Source organism: Hyposmocoma kahamanoa, unplaced genomic scaffold, assembly GCF_003589595.1.
Source record: "Hyposmocoma kahamanoa isolate Upper Pololo Valley unplaced genomic scaffold, ASM358959v1 232, whole genome shotgun sequence".
Classification (NCBI taxonomy): domain Eukaryota; kingdom Metazoa; phylum Arthropoda; class Insecta; order Lepidoptera; family Cosmopterigidae; genus Hyposmocoma; species Hyposmocoma kahamanoa.
In genome coordinates, this window is record NW_020653750.1 from 7,461,195 (window position 1) to 7,478,012 (window position 16,818).

General features: G+C 36.0%; 1 protein-coding gene across 2 annotated transcripts in view; it reads right to left on the reverse strand.

Moving 5' to 3' along the window:
• The window catches only part of LOC113228460 (putative inorganic phosphate cotransporter), a 50,727-nt gene extending 39,988 nt beyond the window's left edge, over positions 1-10,739 (reverse strand). The window contains exon 1 of one of the 2 annotated variants that reach the window (XM_026461774.1): positions 10,637-10,739. The gene's annotated coding sequence lies outside the window, so the exon portion shown is untranslated. Of the gene's footprint in view, positions 1-4,113; positions 4,172-10,636 lie in introns of those variants that run through there. The other variant, XM_026461773.1, reaches the window with a different exon arrangement.
• Positions 10,740-16,818: the final 6,079 nt, after the last annotated feature.

The window sequence follows — 16,818 nt, forward strand, 5'->3', positions numbered from 1 at the left end:
GTTTACTGCTAACATTACTGCAGAAATAAGTAAGGTGGCAATATTTCGCTGGACGAACTCTTTCAAAAGGAGTTCTACACGTGCTAATGTAACTGTACCCTACCAGATGTGAGCATAACTTGCAATTAAAAAAAACCAAGTGTATAAACAGAATATTATTTAGTATTACTTCATATCATATATGTATACCTAAGAAAGGCCAGTTCGTGTAAGATTTAGTGACTAAAATAGAAAGGAATATTTAGATGGTTCAGACATGCAGAGTGTATGAATGAAAGAAGATTGACGAAACAGATATGAGAGGCGAAAATGTCGAAAGTCGATAAGAGGTAACAAAGGCGGCCTTACCACGTCCAAATTGAGGACATCCTGAAGAAAGACCTAATCAAGAATACTCTCAGCCGAAGAGTGTGTATAAAGGCATTAATACGTATTGATGAGGCGAAAGATATACGTCAGGATTGTAGCAAGAACAAGCCCTGCCTGCCCCGGTAACAATCAATAGATTGTACTGCAAATAGATACCATATAACTAGATGAGCATTAGCACGCTACGTGTATGAGTTGATAGAGTACGCATATAAATCAAAGCTCATTTAATAAACATTGAGTTTAATATTAAGTTGGAATAGCACGATTTAGTTCCGCCTTCACCTTTTCATCATCGGGGGACTAGACGTAGGCTGGGGTTCCACCCTTAAGCATTACTCTTCCACATTTATATGGGGAACGGCTATGGAGTGGAATTTCTTGCCAGCCCTATATTCCCTGAACGCTACAACTTGGGCATATTCAAGACGAGAGTAAATAGTCAGTCATATTTTAGATGTGCATGCTATGTCGTTAACTTCATCGTCACTTTCCATCAAGTAAGATGGAGGTCTAATGGCGCATCCACACATGCCCGGCGGCATGGCCGGCGGCCGTGCCGCCGGCATTTGCCGCATCTCAGCCGCGACACGCGCGGCTTTTGGTTGCCGGCGGCAGTTTGCTTGCGGCTTCGATACGGAGTGGTAGTGTAGTCGTATTCATATATAACATAATTTAACAACACTACTGCGAAAATTGCAACCGCATCTGCAGGCCGCCGGTAAAGCCGGCGGCCTGCTTTCAGCGGCAAGGCGGTCTGAAACCCGGCGGCATGTGTGGATGCGCCAAAATGCGCATAAAAATAAATAAAGAATAGATATTTCGATAAAATACAAAATACTTCTACAACGAAACTTGTGTAATAGATCACATGTCTTTGGGGTCTAATTACTTAAAAATGTAGTACTCATTTGTACATTTTTGTCGTCATCACGTCTTTGTCTTCGTGTTTCTCGGTTTCAGAATAACCCTTTACGTAATTTTAAACTAACAATTTGGAATCAATAAAATAAGAAAATTACAATTGCAAATTAACATGACAGTATAACGAAACTTAACAATTAAATAGTTACAGTACAGAATCGAATATTTTTGCGGAATCCATTACTAACATGTCGACTATAGAACTTTTTATATTCGGTACACAACACACGGTATTTTATATATTATTAACATTTTAATATTATTAAATTCCAAAAAGTAATTAATATATAGTCGTTTTTAAACAAATAATGAAACAATAGTAACTGAAATTGTGAACTGCTTCTGAAAAAGATACATGGTATACAAATATAACAGTCCTACCTTTACATTTTCCTGGCCCGTACAGTCGCAAATTAAGGCCGAGAATGCCTTTACCCGCAAATATTGTACACTTCCGCAATCATCGGACTAATTAAAACACAACGAAGGGAAAAGGTTTGATAAAGAAAAATAATGTTTCGATATTCTTTTTATTATCTTGACAGGAAATTTTGTTGAGTACGTATTTTATTACACTTTGTATAAGTCCCTATTTTTAAATTGATTTTTTAATGAAATTTGAACTTGGAAGTTTTCGACGAGACAGTCATCCTTAACACAAAGTTATGACAGCAGAGTTTATATTTTTAAATCAAACTGTTTTTTCACGTGTCGGTCTTTTTCAGGTGCCATGGTCACAGCTGATTACATTTTATAAAGATCTGAAACGTTATTATATTTGAAAACCGAAATTCACTAGTTTTGATCTGACAAAAGCAGTTTTTTATATGAATGTAAGTGACGGCGAGTGAGTTGTGCCTCTGCGCCAGTGTGAGTTGAGCCTAAATTGACAAGTCCAATATGCCTGCAATTTACTACTAACGTCAGAAATAGATAAGGTGACAGTACTTCCCTAGACAAACTTTTTCACAAGAACTCTACTGCAACTAAATAGTTTCAGTTTAATTTGTGGTTGTCTATGTGTGCGTCATGGCACCCGCGACATAGGGTTTCCCTATTACGGGGCTATATAACAATTGTGTAAAACCTAAGAACTCAATAAAGGAGTTTGTGGCTATTTAATAGATTAAAAACGTTGAGCTTAGTACTTGTTTATCTTTTTAAGCCGCTATAAAATTGGATAACGTGTAATTCAATTCCAATTATGTATATAACCTGTCGCCCTCACCTCTTGACCGCAAAATGAAAACCGAACGGTCGCCGTTGTTGTTCAACTTGACCCACAAAAAAAAATTATTACGAACGATGATTTTATGCACAACTAACTGCTCTCTATCTATGCAGCGCTGTCATCGAACTTTATACCTTTAGTAGTGGTCTTGTTTTTAAAATTTCTATTAGATTTTTATTCCAGCACATTGTAATTTGAGACTTATTTGGTCTGCGTTTGGGACCCTGACCAAACTTACATTGTTTATACTTTATATTGCATAATATACAATTAACAAATTTTGAGGATTATTTCTATAACACAAAACAGCTGCATATAAATAATAAACAATGGTCATAGATATAACTTGCTTAAGTTATTTCCGTAATTTAAGGAAATGTAATGGTATATGTTGCTACGACATAAAGTAGTGACAGAATCTATAACTTGAGTAGTTTATCTATTTAAAATAAAACATATCGTAAGATTTTTATTTTCAAGAGTAGATAGATGATATGATAACAGATAGAACATCAAATGTATTAAGAAATATTCGTAGAAATGTTATCGAAATCGCCTCAAGCAAAAGATTTCATTATATTTTTTGAACAGACTATTTCTACATCGCACAGTCTGTAGCACATCAAATTTGACACTTTAGGTTCTGAACGATTTTTGTTATACACTATATAGTTAAATTTAAATATTAATATCGAGTTCTTCGGTTTTCACGATTGTTACACATAGAAAATGAAACTATTTTTAACCGACTTCAAAAAAGGAGGAGGTTCTCAATTCGTCTGTATGTTTTTTTGTATGTATGTTACGCGATAACTCCGGTATTTGTGAACCGATTTTCATGATTCTTTTTTGTTGGAAAGGGGGTACTTCCTTAGTGGTCCCATTTTATTTTGAAGAAAATCATCCACCTCGAAGGGTGGCTGTTCACGCATAAAGATTCATTTTTATAAATAGCGTCTAACTTTAATTTAGGAGCAATTACTTTAATGGTTGATTTTGCTATTTCTCCAATTCAGGGCGTTTTTCTCTCAATATTCTTTTCAGTAGCGAGAACCGATTTTTATTATCTCCAGTGTCAAGTCCTGTATAGTGGCGAACTAGGGGATATTTCAATAAAACTTAGCAAATAGACGTAATTCCACGTACTTTTGAGGTCGGTTTTTTTAGTACTCTGTACTGATCATTATTCCGGATTTAAATCGCATATATTTGTTTTTTCAAAGAAACCGACGTTTCGGGCCCTTTACAGGTCCTATGGTCACGGTTGACTGAGGTGGTACAGTCTTCAACCAGTTGAAATAAATGATGGGCGAACAAGTCGTGCGCCTGGTGGTACGCAACACGACTACCCAAATAATGGCTGTAATGCCACTAAAAGTTTTAAATCTCAAAGATCTGAAGGGCACTGCCACTGCGCACGACACCCTGATACATAAAATTGTAATATGAGAGAGGAAAAATGTATAACTTTAATAACTTATATTGCAACACCTGACAGTGTCTATGTTGTGTTTGATGACTTTTTCTGTACAATGCATCAATAAATAAATAATAAAATTAATACAAGGTACAAAAACGATTACGTCTACCTTGGCCAAAATATCCAGCTTGCAAGCACAACTTCGAGAAGGAAGCCGACATGAGAATGTGTTTGGGCTGGGCGGCATTTGGGAAGCTTAGCAACATCTTCAGGTCATCAATCCCACAAAGCCTGAAAACTAAGGTATGTAACCAGTACGTTCTGCCAGTTATGTCCTACGCAGCCGTGAACATTAACAACAGGCCTCATCCACTAATTCAAGGTCGCTCAGCGTGCGATGGAGCAAGCTATCTTGGGGTATCTCTGATGGGCCGAATCTAACGAGGTCATACGTCAGAAAACTAAAGTGACAGACATAGCTCGCAAAATCAGTACGCTTAAGTGGCAGTGGGCCGGGCGGGCATGTCTGCAGGATGGTTGATCGCCGATGGAGCAGACTTATTCTGGAATAGCGACCAGGTCAAGAAAACGTGGTATGGGACACCCTATGGCAATATGGACGGACGACCTGAGAAAGGTGGCCCGCAGCGGCTGTATGCGGGCGGCACAAGACCGGGTGAGTTGGCGTGCTCAATGGGAGGCTTTGTTCATAGTCACTAGTTAATTTGGTACAATGTACTCTTATATAATTAGACCCTCGTTTACATTTATAATTTACTATTTACGGGGTTTAAAACTTTAGTGAAACAAAAACTTTGTACAAACAGTATTATTAAGTTTATTAAGTAGTTAGATGATAAAAATCTTTATGATCGTTCAGCTCTTTTGAATTCTTTCTGTAATATGTTCGCGGAGGCGCACACAGATTTCTTTAGCACCCACCATATTCTCGCGCAAATCGCGCCCTGTCGTGCTAACCCTGGATGAGCGCGTTGTCCGTACGCGGGAACGCGAGAATATTCGCCCATTGGATGCGACTACAAGCGATCTCATAGAAAATGTATGATTTATTGTTTTTGTGTTACTGACTGTACATATTGCGCAATTAACTAACCCCTACACCTAAAGATTTTGTAAATTACTAACTATTTATGATCCCACTACGAAATGAATGATTTATTATTATAATATTCTAAAATAATAACTGTAAGTGATTAATGTGAAAGAATATCTACTTACACTATTACTGCTTGGCGGCAGAAATAGGTAAGGTGGCAATCCTTCGCTGGTTGAACTCTTTCAAAGAAGCATTACTGCTATTACTGCTTTACAAATGAGTTGTAGTCCTTTTACTTTTTACACAAATATTATGAATAAAATATTGTATATTAATAAATAGAGGTGCTGTAACGCTAACTTAAAATTGTATTCTTGATGCTGTACCGTATCCAATAAGTATATAAAAACACTTCTTTGATTTTCGAACATTAGCCGTGGTTCGTCATGGTTGCTCAATAGTCGGATAAGGAGTGCTGATGTCAGTTGACATATCATAAAACATGTCTGACGCAAATTGGCAGAATCCTTGTGAATATATTTATTTTTATTGGACGTATAAACCCAATACAAAAATTCGCAACATGTACATGGAGAATGTCGCAAGATCTGCTCACTCGATCTGTAGCTCTTGGTAAGAGCGGTAGCCACGTTGAGGCAACACACACTGGATCGAGTCTAGTCGGATTGAAGGAATTTTCTTTGAATTGTTTCGATCTTTGTATCAATAATCATTATGAATATTTTGGAAAGGTGGTAACTCAGTAACAGAAAAGTATCTTCTAAATATAGCGGTCGACAGTTGAAAACCCTGTGGCATATTCCTGTGACTTTACTTTCCAAGTTACGTACAGAAAGCAGCACATCGAGCTACACATTGACGGACCTTGTTCCGTCGCACTGGAAGTGGCATGGCATCCATTCCAGTGTGAGGCGTTACTTGATACCGGGACCAAGTCCGGTCGTGTATGAGTACTGCTACCACCTGTGGGATGGTTCTGGTAAATACCAACTGGCCACCTTGGATTCATTTGAAAAGCGTGTCAAGAGGCTTATAGGTGATTCGGAATTAGTAGAAGTGAAACTGCAGAGCCGCCGTAAAATTGCCTGCTTATCGGTATTCTACATGATATATCACGGAGAGTGTGCTAGGGAATTGCATGAATTCATTCCACCCTTCCCTTTCCATCATCGACGGACCAGACGTAGGCTGGGGTCTACGACCCCTATGTTGTGGATATTTCAAGGACTCGTACGAAGCGCTTCCCTCCCACATTTACATGGCGAACGGCCATGGAGCAGAATTCCCTGCCTGCAGACTTGTTCCCTGATCGGTATAACTTGAGCCTTTTCAAGGCGAGAGTGAATAGACATTATTTTGGTGTACATGCTCCATCGTCGACTTTATTGTCACTTTCCATCAGGTGGGATAGAGGTCAAGTGCGCACGTATTTTATAATAAAAAAAGGAAAATTCGAAAAAAGTGTATAACTTGATTTGCTGTAAACTGTACTATCGTATATTCTCGTTCACGGTGAAAAAAGGCTTTATTAAGATTCCCGCTTCAATCCTTGAAGAAGACACATATTCCTATACTATTCCTTTCCTGTACATCTGGCGCACTCTCGGCGAGTACCTTACGCCACCTTAAGTCAATTGGTAAACCCTTTCACCACATTGGCATATTTATGGTATGCATGTTATTAATACGATAAGAAGTAGAAGAGTTTTCCCGGGCCGGTGATGTGATGCCAGCAAGTTATTTAAGAACTGAATTACGTTGAACATGCATGTAGTGCATGGTTTTATAAATACGACATATTACATTATATACATCAAACACTTACTATTTCAAAAATAAAATAAACAATTACACGTGAAAAAATCATACACATAACTTAGACAACATTAATTGCAATAAAAAAAGTATTTTTATTTTAATTTGCTACGTAGATATCACTTACAATTTTTCGTGCATCTCTACAATAATACAAGTATAATTAAATAACGTTATCAGTCGTTAATGCGTTAGACAACGTACTATAAAATGGTATACGAGCCAACCGCCACGAATCCAGGTCATTTTGTCACATGAAGTAATGACAAAAAATTGAAATTTAGAATTTTAGAATTTTACAAAAAAAATTACTCTATTTCTCAATAGATTTTTGTTTTCTTAATAAATCTCAGCTATCCTTTCTTAAAACACGTATACCGTATTTTTTTCTATTACTGGCAATTTTTATTTTAAACTGTGAGGAGTCAATCGTAATTACAATTTTTTTATTAATTTAGCTAATTGTAGCGTCCCGATTCCATCTAAGTTATTCAAATCGCCAAAAAACGGTTCCGCTATGAAGTATAAAGTAATATAAAATTTATTTTTACGATTTTCCTGTATACCTTAAAATACACATATTCATAATTATGTACCTACCTACGTTAAAACACGACGTAAGACTTATAGATTTCAATCATTTTTATTATCTCCTTAATTATCAAAGTAATAAAATGCCATCATTTCGTTATTACTAAACATTACCTACATACTTTACCGTATATAGATCCTCGGTGTATAGTGATATTAACGAGAGCTCTTAAATGCATATGTAGTGATGTGCCGTTCGCATAAAAACCACAGATACAAAAATCATAAATACAACCACAAAATCTTCTGTAAACACACAAATATCACTGCATGTGCAATTCCGAGCTCTTGCCAATATTGTATAGCGACAATTTTTTGTATATGTCTTCTGAAATTTTTAAATATACTTATAGTAGGCAGGACATTGTGTAAAAAGTCTTACGGTGGTATTCAGAGACCTGATTTCCCAAAAAAAAATACATTCTATTAAAATTTTAATGTCATACACGCAATTCTGCCGCCGTCAGTTGAAAGGGCGCTTGTGACAGACTCAAAACTGAGAAAATAAAGTCTAAACAAATTAAATTAAAAAATATCTACTTTTCTCTTGCGGTAACTTCATACATTATCTACATAGGAGTAAATAAAAGTAGTGACAGATTGACCTTTATTTATTAATCACGGCAGTACACGTAACAGATTTTCAAAAAATGTAACATGCGGCCTTTCAACTAACGGCGACAGAATAATAGTGTCCCAATTCTTAATTAAATTCTTTATTGCATTAACGATAATTGTTATGTAAAATGGAAAATGATTAAAATTAAGTAAATTATGTTTAGAGAGAAAAAGTTTTACTCTATTATTTTAGCACTTTTTTCATAGTGTCGTTAACGTTACTAAATATGTATTTAAAGTAACGTAATATATTAAATTAAAATGTAAAAAATCCCCGATCCGTAAGCTAACAACTCATTTTATAGCAACTCATATAATGATAATATAGTTCTACTGTCAATAGTTTAGGAGTTAATTAGTCTATGGACTGATTGTAGCATCAGATGCAGGTTAACATATTATTAACCGATTCAAGAGAAGGAGGATGTTTTGTATGTTACGCGGTAACTCCGCCGGCATTTGTGAACCGAATGTGATGATTTTTTTTTTTGTTGGAAAGAGGGTATCTCAGTATTGGTCCCATTTAAATTGAAAGGAAATATTCCACCTCTAAGAATGGTAAACTAGGGGATGAATCCGGTTTCGCACACTTTCCTGTAAACGATTCTAATAAAACTTGGCAAATAGATGTAATTACACGAACTTATGAGGTCGGTTTTTTTTTATAAAACAGTTATTATAACATCATCGGATTTCCAAGACAGTTATACGAAATTCCAAGTGAATAGGAAAATATTTTAAATAAATTAGCCTCCAAATAAACACAACGCTTTGAAAGCCGTCCATCTCTTTGGGAATCACGACGTGCTTACGTATACATATATAGACGCGCATTGGGATCTATACAGTATATAGTAATATATATAGTATTGCATTAGCAGTAGTGCTCCTTATGAAAGAGTTCGTGTAGGGAAGTATTGCCACTTTGCCTATTTCAGCCGTTAAGCAGTAATATGACCATTACTGCGATCCGAATTAGAACGGTAAGGGTGCTGATAAAATTTCAGGCACATGGGACTTGTCAACCTATGATCTTTGTGATTTAAAGCTCTGAGAGGCGCTGCAACTGTTATAGATAGGCGTATCGCTTACCACTAGGCGAAGATGTGCGCCTTCGTCCCGTCATTCTATTGGTGTTATTAAAAAAATCACGATCGATGTTACCTTACTAAAACTACAATGGAAATATGCGCATCCTAATTTTTATCACATTTAATCAGCAATTCTAATAAATATATCTAATTTTCATAATATACAGATAAGGTACAATAAAAGCTAGAAAGTAAAACTAGGATTAAATTATATGAATAAAATTGGGCCCAAGGTGCCCAAGATGCTGGCATGTTTCCCCTTTGTATGGTTATGTTAATGCGTTGGGCAAGGTAGCTGCCGGCGCCTGGGTTTCCCAGACAGTCTATTAATTTTTTGAATAAAATTTTTATTTTTAAAGGATCCCACGGGCCAATGGTTTCGACTCTAAAGGTTGTAAATAGGTAATCGGAGCTGAGATCCTGGTACTTATTACTTTATATGCTCTCCGCCAGCTCAGCTGCGAAGCCAGTCATCTTGCTGGTGTGCTGGAGATGGGATAAGGCAAGTGTGTCGGCACACGTGGCGTCCCATACCAGTGCCCGGCCCAAAGGCAAGAGAGTCATTACGTCCGAGCGTTTGCCATCTGTTCGCGACATGCCGCTTGCCTCGAGCATAACAGGCACGTTAACAGTGGCAATTCTAATTAAATTGCAAAGATCTGAAGGGCACTGCCATTGCGCCCGTCACACTGAGACATAAGTTGACAAGAGCTATGTGTCTGTAATTTCACCCGCACACCTCCCCTTCAAAATCGGCACACAGTCATGTGAGCATTATAGCTTGGCGGCGGAAATAGATAAGGTAGCAGTACTTCCCCTGACGACATCTTTCACAAGGAACTCTATTACTACTGACTCTTACTGCGTCGGGGTTTAAAAAGACGTTTGAATAAATTGAATGAGATTAGCTTTTAATTTTAGTGACCGTGAAAATAATATGCAATTCCGCTTATTTAATTGAGCAAAATAATAAATTTTAAAATAATTTAACTCCTATTAATTGACTGAACTGAATTGTATTATATTTTTACATAATTGAAACCCTACAATTGATCATTATCACATTAAGTTTACACACGTGCTATATATTTTGAAAGAAAACATGACCGTGACTATCACTTTAAGTTGACAGTTTTATACTTATTCTTTACTCTTACATTCCTGCGTACTCGTACATCATCAGAAATATTTTATTTTTAATCGACTTCAAAAAAAGGAGGAGGTTTTTATGATACCACAATTGTTACTACATTTCAAAGTTGTCAATTTGTCAGTGTTGTTACCTTTACTAAATATGTATGTGTATAATATTATGTGTAAAGTAATAAGACAAATAAATAGAATGGGATCAATCCCACTGAACTAAATGACTTTTTATTTTTGTGACCGTTAAAACAGCACAAATTTTTTTTCATTTAATTAAGAAAATAAATATCTCTACACTAGACAAAGAAATTTGCAAATATTTGGTTTCTCCTAAAAAAATTTAAAATACTTACAGAATGTAATCCAATAAACAATTTCTCGTATAATAACTTCACAGTGTTACGTATGTCACACACGTGTTTTTTTAACACACCAATCTTATTGCCGCTGGTTGATTGGCGGTCGATTACCAGTCGACTGTCGGAGAAACAAACGCAAGCGCATATTCCAAGCGTGAGAGGCAAAGATTAACATAATGCGCAGACGTGACAATGTCAGAGTGTCAACTTGCACATGCTTTTCGATTTTAAGCGTACAATTACATTAATATTGTTAGAATTGCGTGTAGTTGATTGTGTTTCGAAATCTGTTAGAAATTTCGAAGTATCACGTTCAATGCTAATGTTTAGACATAACATTTTATTAGAACGAATTCATTATAGGTTTAATGACACATAAACTTATGGTACAAGCCTGTTACACATTTTACATTTATCAACTTCTAAACCAAATATTTTTTCTTAATGTATAAAACCACCACATCAAAAAAGATGTAACATCAATAGTACTTAATAGCCCTAGCATTTCCTCTAAACTCGTGAAATAACATGTTCCGTACATTTTCGTCAAAATGACCATTCAACTGACTGTGAAAGTTGCATAGACGGTAGGGTTAAGTTTTCTTGGTTTTAAGTTTATAAAAATAAAGACCCTGAACGGTTTTATAAGTGTTTTAGCGTGTGGTTTATGTTTAAGTGTTGTTCACAATTCTTTTTTTATCTATTTGCCAATCGTCTTTTTTTTATTGTGTCTAACTATTTCTTGTAACTATAATTATATATAAACAAACCTATGCTTAAGTCATATTAATAAGTAAAATAAATGAAAAAGATAAATTTTGCATATTTAAAGATATAATAAGCATATAAGTATAGAGTACCAAAAAACCCACCTCAAATTTTCATGGAATTACGTCTGTTAGCCCAGTTTTATTGAAATCAGTTACCGGAAAGTGGGCGCAACCGGATTCAACCCCTACTTTGCCATCCTTCCAGGTGGAATATTTCCTTCAAATTTAAATGGGACCAATATTGAGGTAACTTCTTTCCAACAAAAAACAACTATCTAAATCAGTTCACAAATTATCGCATTTTTGCGTAACATACATACATACAAAAGAAAATATAGTCCAATTGAGAACCTCTTTCTTTTTTTGAAGTCAGTTAAAAATAGAATTTAAAAAAATTACTTAAAATAGCGAACTCTAAAAGGTCAACAACGCCAACAAAGTCATCATCTGTCTACATGCTACTCGTTAAGACCAATCCAACGAATTAAACTCGGTACACCTACTTTAATAAATTTAAGTTCCGGTGTCCACCTTTCTGCTACATCACCAGATCCTCATCATCATCATCATCATCGGTAAGCCAACTACTGGAGACCACTTCAACGAGCACAAACAACATACTTCTGATGTAAATAGTTAAGGAGTTAAGTAGTCTGCAGACTGTCCTGGTTGCAGCATCTGTACAAGACTTTATTGTCTCATACGATTTACATCGTGTAACAATTTTATATATTTTATAGTCCCGCACTAGGGAAACCCTGCATCACGGGTGCCATGGACACACACATAAACGACCACAAGTTACACCCAAACTCACTAGAGAAATAAATGTAGGCCATACAAATATTACTCCCGGCCAGGAATCGAACTCAGGACAGTAGTTTTATTATATAGATAGTGGAAATAAAACAAATATTCATTTTATGACCTCTATCCGTACACTACCCGGGAAAAGAGCTGATGACCTTCAAACAACTGAACAGACTTCATCTTTCATTATTCTATTCTATTCTATTCAAAGAAAGGCTTCAAAGTCATAATTTCCCTTCTCTTGTGTCGGGGATTAAAAAAGTGGAAATTTAAGAAAATCTGATTAAAACCCCTGACAATTTTTTAATGATAAGTGACGGTACGAACACCTCGTGAGCTTGGTGGTCAGCGATACGCTTGTCTATAGCAGTTGCATTGCCACTCAAAGCTTTAAATCGCAAAGATAAGTTGACAAATCCCATGTATCTGTAATTTCATCAGCACCCTTACCTTTAAAAACCGGAATGCAGGAATGCCCACATTACTGCTTGGCGTCAAAAATAAGGTGGCATTACTTCCCTGGACGAACTGTTTCACAAGAAATTCTATTGCTACTACTAAACAACATTGTATCAAAAAACATTGTATTAAAAAACGTTGTTATAACTGTGTATATTGTTAAGTAACCATAATTTTTGTAATTTTTGTAAAGTAACCATAATGTTTTTTTTTCCATTAATATCTATCTCAACCTACCTAATCCTAACTATCTACAAAAATAGTCTATGGTATCTTTTATAGCGTATCGAAAGGCTGTATCATTGAAATTGTTCAATGACATGCCAAACTTTGCTTCCAAGCCATGAAGTCGGCTATTAAACACTTGTCCATATTGTATAACCAATATTCAAATTACATTTGTAATAATTTGATTTGGTGAAAGCAAGGCCCTTAAATGCGTAAAGGACAACTTCAAAGTTCATTGTTAGGCTGCTTTTGGATAAATTCATGCACATTGTTCCTTAGTCTACTTTTAAACATATAACATATTTCATCATCAACAACAACACACGTCCCACTACTGCGCACGGGTCTCTCGTCTCTTTATAGGGTACAAGTTGGGGATTTTATTTTTCAAGGGTTTTAAAACTTCTTCCATATGCAGATTTCGTCGGGATATTTCTTTTACTGTTAACGAAAGGTATTGCTGCTAAAAATTCACAAATAAACGTAACCTAGAAACTTAAGTCTTAACTATATTCTACAGGGATTCCTAAGATTTTTTAATATAGACGCAACTTTTCTGGCCAGATAAAAGCGATAGCAAATGTAGAAATCGTGTAAGGAGGTTCAATAACAACATACAGAAAAGCAATGAAGTTCCTTGTGAAGATTTCGTCCACGGAAGTACTGTCACCTTACCTATTTCTGCTGTCAAGGAGTAATGTGAGAATTACTGCGTTCCAGTTTTGAAGGATAAGGGTGCTTGTGAAATTACATGCACGTGGGATTTGACAACTTATGTCTCAGGGTGACGGACGTAGTGGCAGTGTTCAGATCTTTTAAATCCCTGAGTGGCACTGCAACTGCTTTGGCCAGGCGTGTCGCTTACCACCAGGCACACGACTTGTTCATCCCGTCACTTGGTATCAGAAAAAAAGGAAAGAAAAAAGCACTTATACCTTTGTACGTAAAAAATACCATAACTGTGCAATTTTCTATAAGTAACAATAAATAGTAAAGCACGTTGTGGAACGCCCAATTCATGTGTTAAGTGGAAAATTGTATTGTTCATGCCTTTTGATAAATATTGGATGTGAGTACAATCAAACTGTTGCCGTGTAAAATTATAGAAATGACATAAATACAAAATTGTATGACATTGTAGTGGCACATTGTTAGTATTGTAGTGTATTTCTGTTGTACGTTTCAAGAAACTTCAATTGAAGTGCGCACTCATGTTGATTCAATTATTTTACCGATAAAACTGTCCGAGTCCGTTGTCCCTGTAAACGTACTCTACGTGTATTAAATTAATTGATTACAATAAGTTTAGAATGTTTAATTTCATTATTTGTAAGTAGAGTAGCGTTTTTCTTTTAAAGATGTTTACATAATTTTCACTTTAGCATTCGTATATTTTTTTACAAGTATTAAAAATATATTTATACGTACAAAATGTAACATTTAAGTAAAAGCATAATATACTCAAGATCAGAAAAAAAAATAATGGATGTTTCAAATTTATGAGATGTAAATGACTAAATGTCCCTTAATGTCCCAATCACGCTGCCACGCGATTTAATGTTATTTTTCTTGTAAATAGAACCCGTTTGAGTTCCATTTTTTAAATTTTTACTGCTTATTTTTGAAATTGTAATGGAACACAACAATATTATTTTCAAAATGTTAAGTTGATAATGAAAAATGCTAATGAAATTATAAACGAAATATTGATATTTTTTGAATAAAATTGAGATTAAAAAATATATCACAACATAGAGCGACTTTGCATTTTTTGTGTGACTTAAGGCTCCGTTATACGGAACGATTTGTCTTCACGATTTCACTTCCATTCAGACTAATTGAAACGACGAATCGATAGTGTACATTAATGTGGTTAACGATGAACTTGAACGCCAATGGAGTAGCGACGTATCTACAATCGCAAAGAGGAATCGTCTGTATATGTGGGCTTTAATAGCTTCGACGATACAGTTGTTTGAATCTATGTCCGAATGACGTTTTTGTGATTTCTTACAATTTACAATCATGCATATCTTCATAAGGCGAGGTATTTGAACACGAACCTAGATTTTAGGACGTGAGATGTGAGGGCTGCCTCACGCATCCTGCAATCCGCGCGCTAAAAATTAATATGAATAAAATAAGAATATGTACAGAAAATTCAAGACAGATCCGACGTTACGGGGCAGCGGGCGGCGCGGCGTGTCGTTACGTGTGCAATTTTCAAATTTTGGGACAAATGTTAATTTATAACAATAAGGCTTCAAGTGAAATCCCAAATTTTGCAGGTTCTCTGTAACTGACAGAGAAATGTCTCCCTATCAAAATTATTTACTTTTGTTTTTTGCCTGTTTCAAGATTTTATAAGATCGGGTAAAGTACTTTTAGAAAAACAATTCAATTAAATTAATGATGTGTGAATCAATATTGGACATCAGATTACCGGCATTTACTGTTTATATAAATAAATAATTAAATAATAAATAAATAACGCACACACTCAACATAGCCCCGCACTAGAGAAACCCTGTGTCGCGGGTGCCATGGACACACACATAGACAACCACAAATTACACCCAAACTCACGAGATAAATAAATGTAGGCCATACAAATATTTCTTCCGGCCCGCGAATCGAATCTGGGACCAATGCGTGTCAGTTTGGCGTGGTCACCGTTAAAACTAACTTTTCTATAGTATCTTGGGTCTGGGTATTTGTGTTACCGTCGTTGTTTCCGATTTCCATAACACAACTGCTTTAATTATTTACTTTGTGATCAAAGGGGCGTATGTAATGTTGTTATGTATTTATTTATTTATATTTATTTAAATCTCTCAATTGAGAAGCAATCGTTCTCCCTATGATTTACGTCCGTTCTCTGAATTACGTATAATTATTATTATTTTACCGATTTAAACAAAACTTCGTAACGATAATATCACATCCGTTGTTATCTCTATCTTAAGTCAAAACCTTGGGTTTCAACGACGACATTGAATTACAATCATTGAAAACACGTGAATATTATCATTATGAAGATTTTTATCATATTAAGATTACCTACTCTGAAGAATAAATGTAGATACTTCGTAGATCTCTGCGGTGATGTTCCTACAAATCAAGCGCCTTCCCCACTTAACTAACATTGTCTTTATCTAATGGCTACTTTACATAAATACAGAAAGAGTCGGTCAGGAAGGTCACATTTTGTTTTTAAAATAACAAGTGGATGAGACGAACAAGTCGTACACCTGGTGTTACACGCTGTTCATAAGCAGTGGCAAAGCCACTCAGAGCTTTCAATATCAAAGATTTTTCGGACACCGCCATTGAGCATATCACCCTGAGATACAAGTTAACAAGTCTTATGTGCTTGTAATTTCACCAGCACCCTTACCCTCCAAAACCGGAACGCAGCAATGCTCACATTATTGCTTGGAAGCAGAAGTAGGTAAGGTGGCAGTATTTCCCCAGACGAGCTCTTTCACAGAGAACTCTACATCTTATCCATAATACGGCTAAAAACCAGTTAAGCGCGTGGTATACGTGTTCGACGCTTGAACAGGGCCTAAATACAAGAATCTTGACATTCAAACCTGTATGTGAGAATCGTATTAGAGCGTTTGTGCACTACGTCTGATTCCCATCAGTTCCGAATCCAGGAAATGACGGTCCGAAGTGTCACAGGGATCATTTTATCTCTAGGTGTACAAGCGATATTCGTATTTTCTCGGATATAAATCGGACTTAGTGCACAAGCGACATCCGAAGTGTGTCCGAGTTTTCTAGATTTGATAGTTTCAGATTCGGAACGAACACGAATCTGATGCAGTGCGTAAACACGCTTAGGATTACCTTTTGAGGTCAGCGTCGCGTGGCTGCAGCAATTTGTTGCCGCAACCAGGCGAC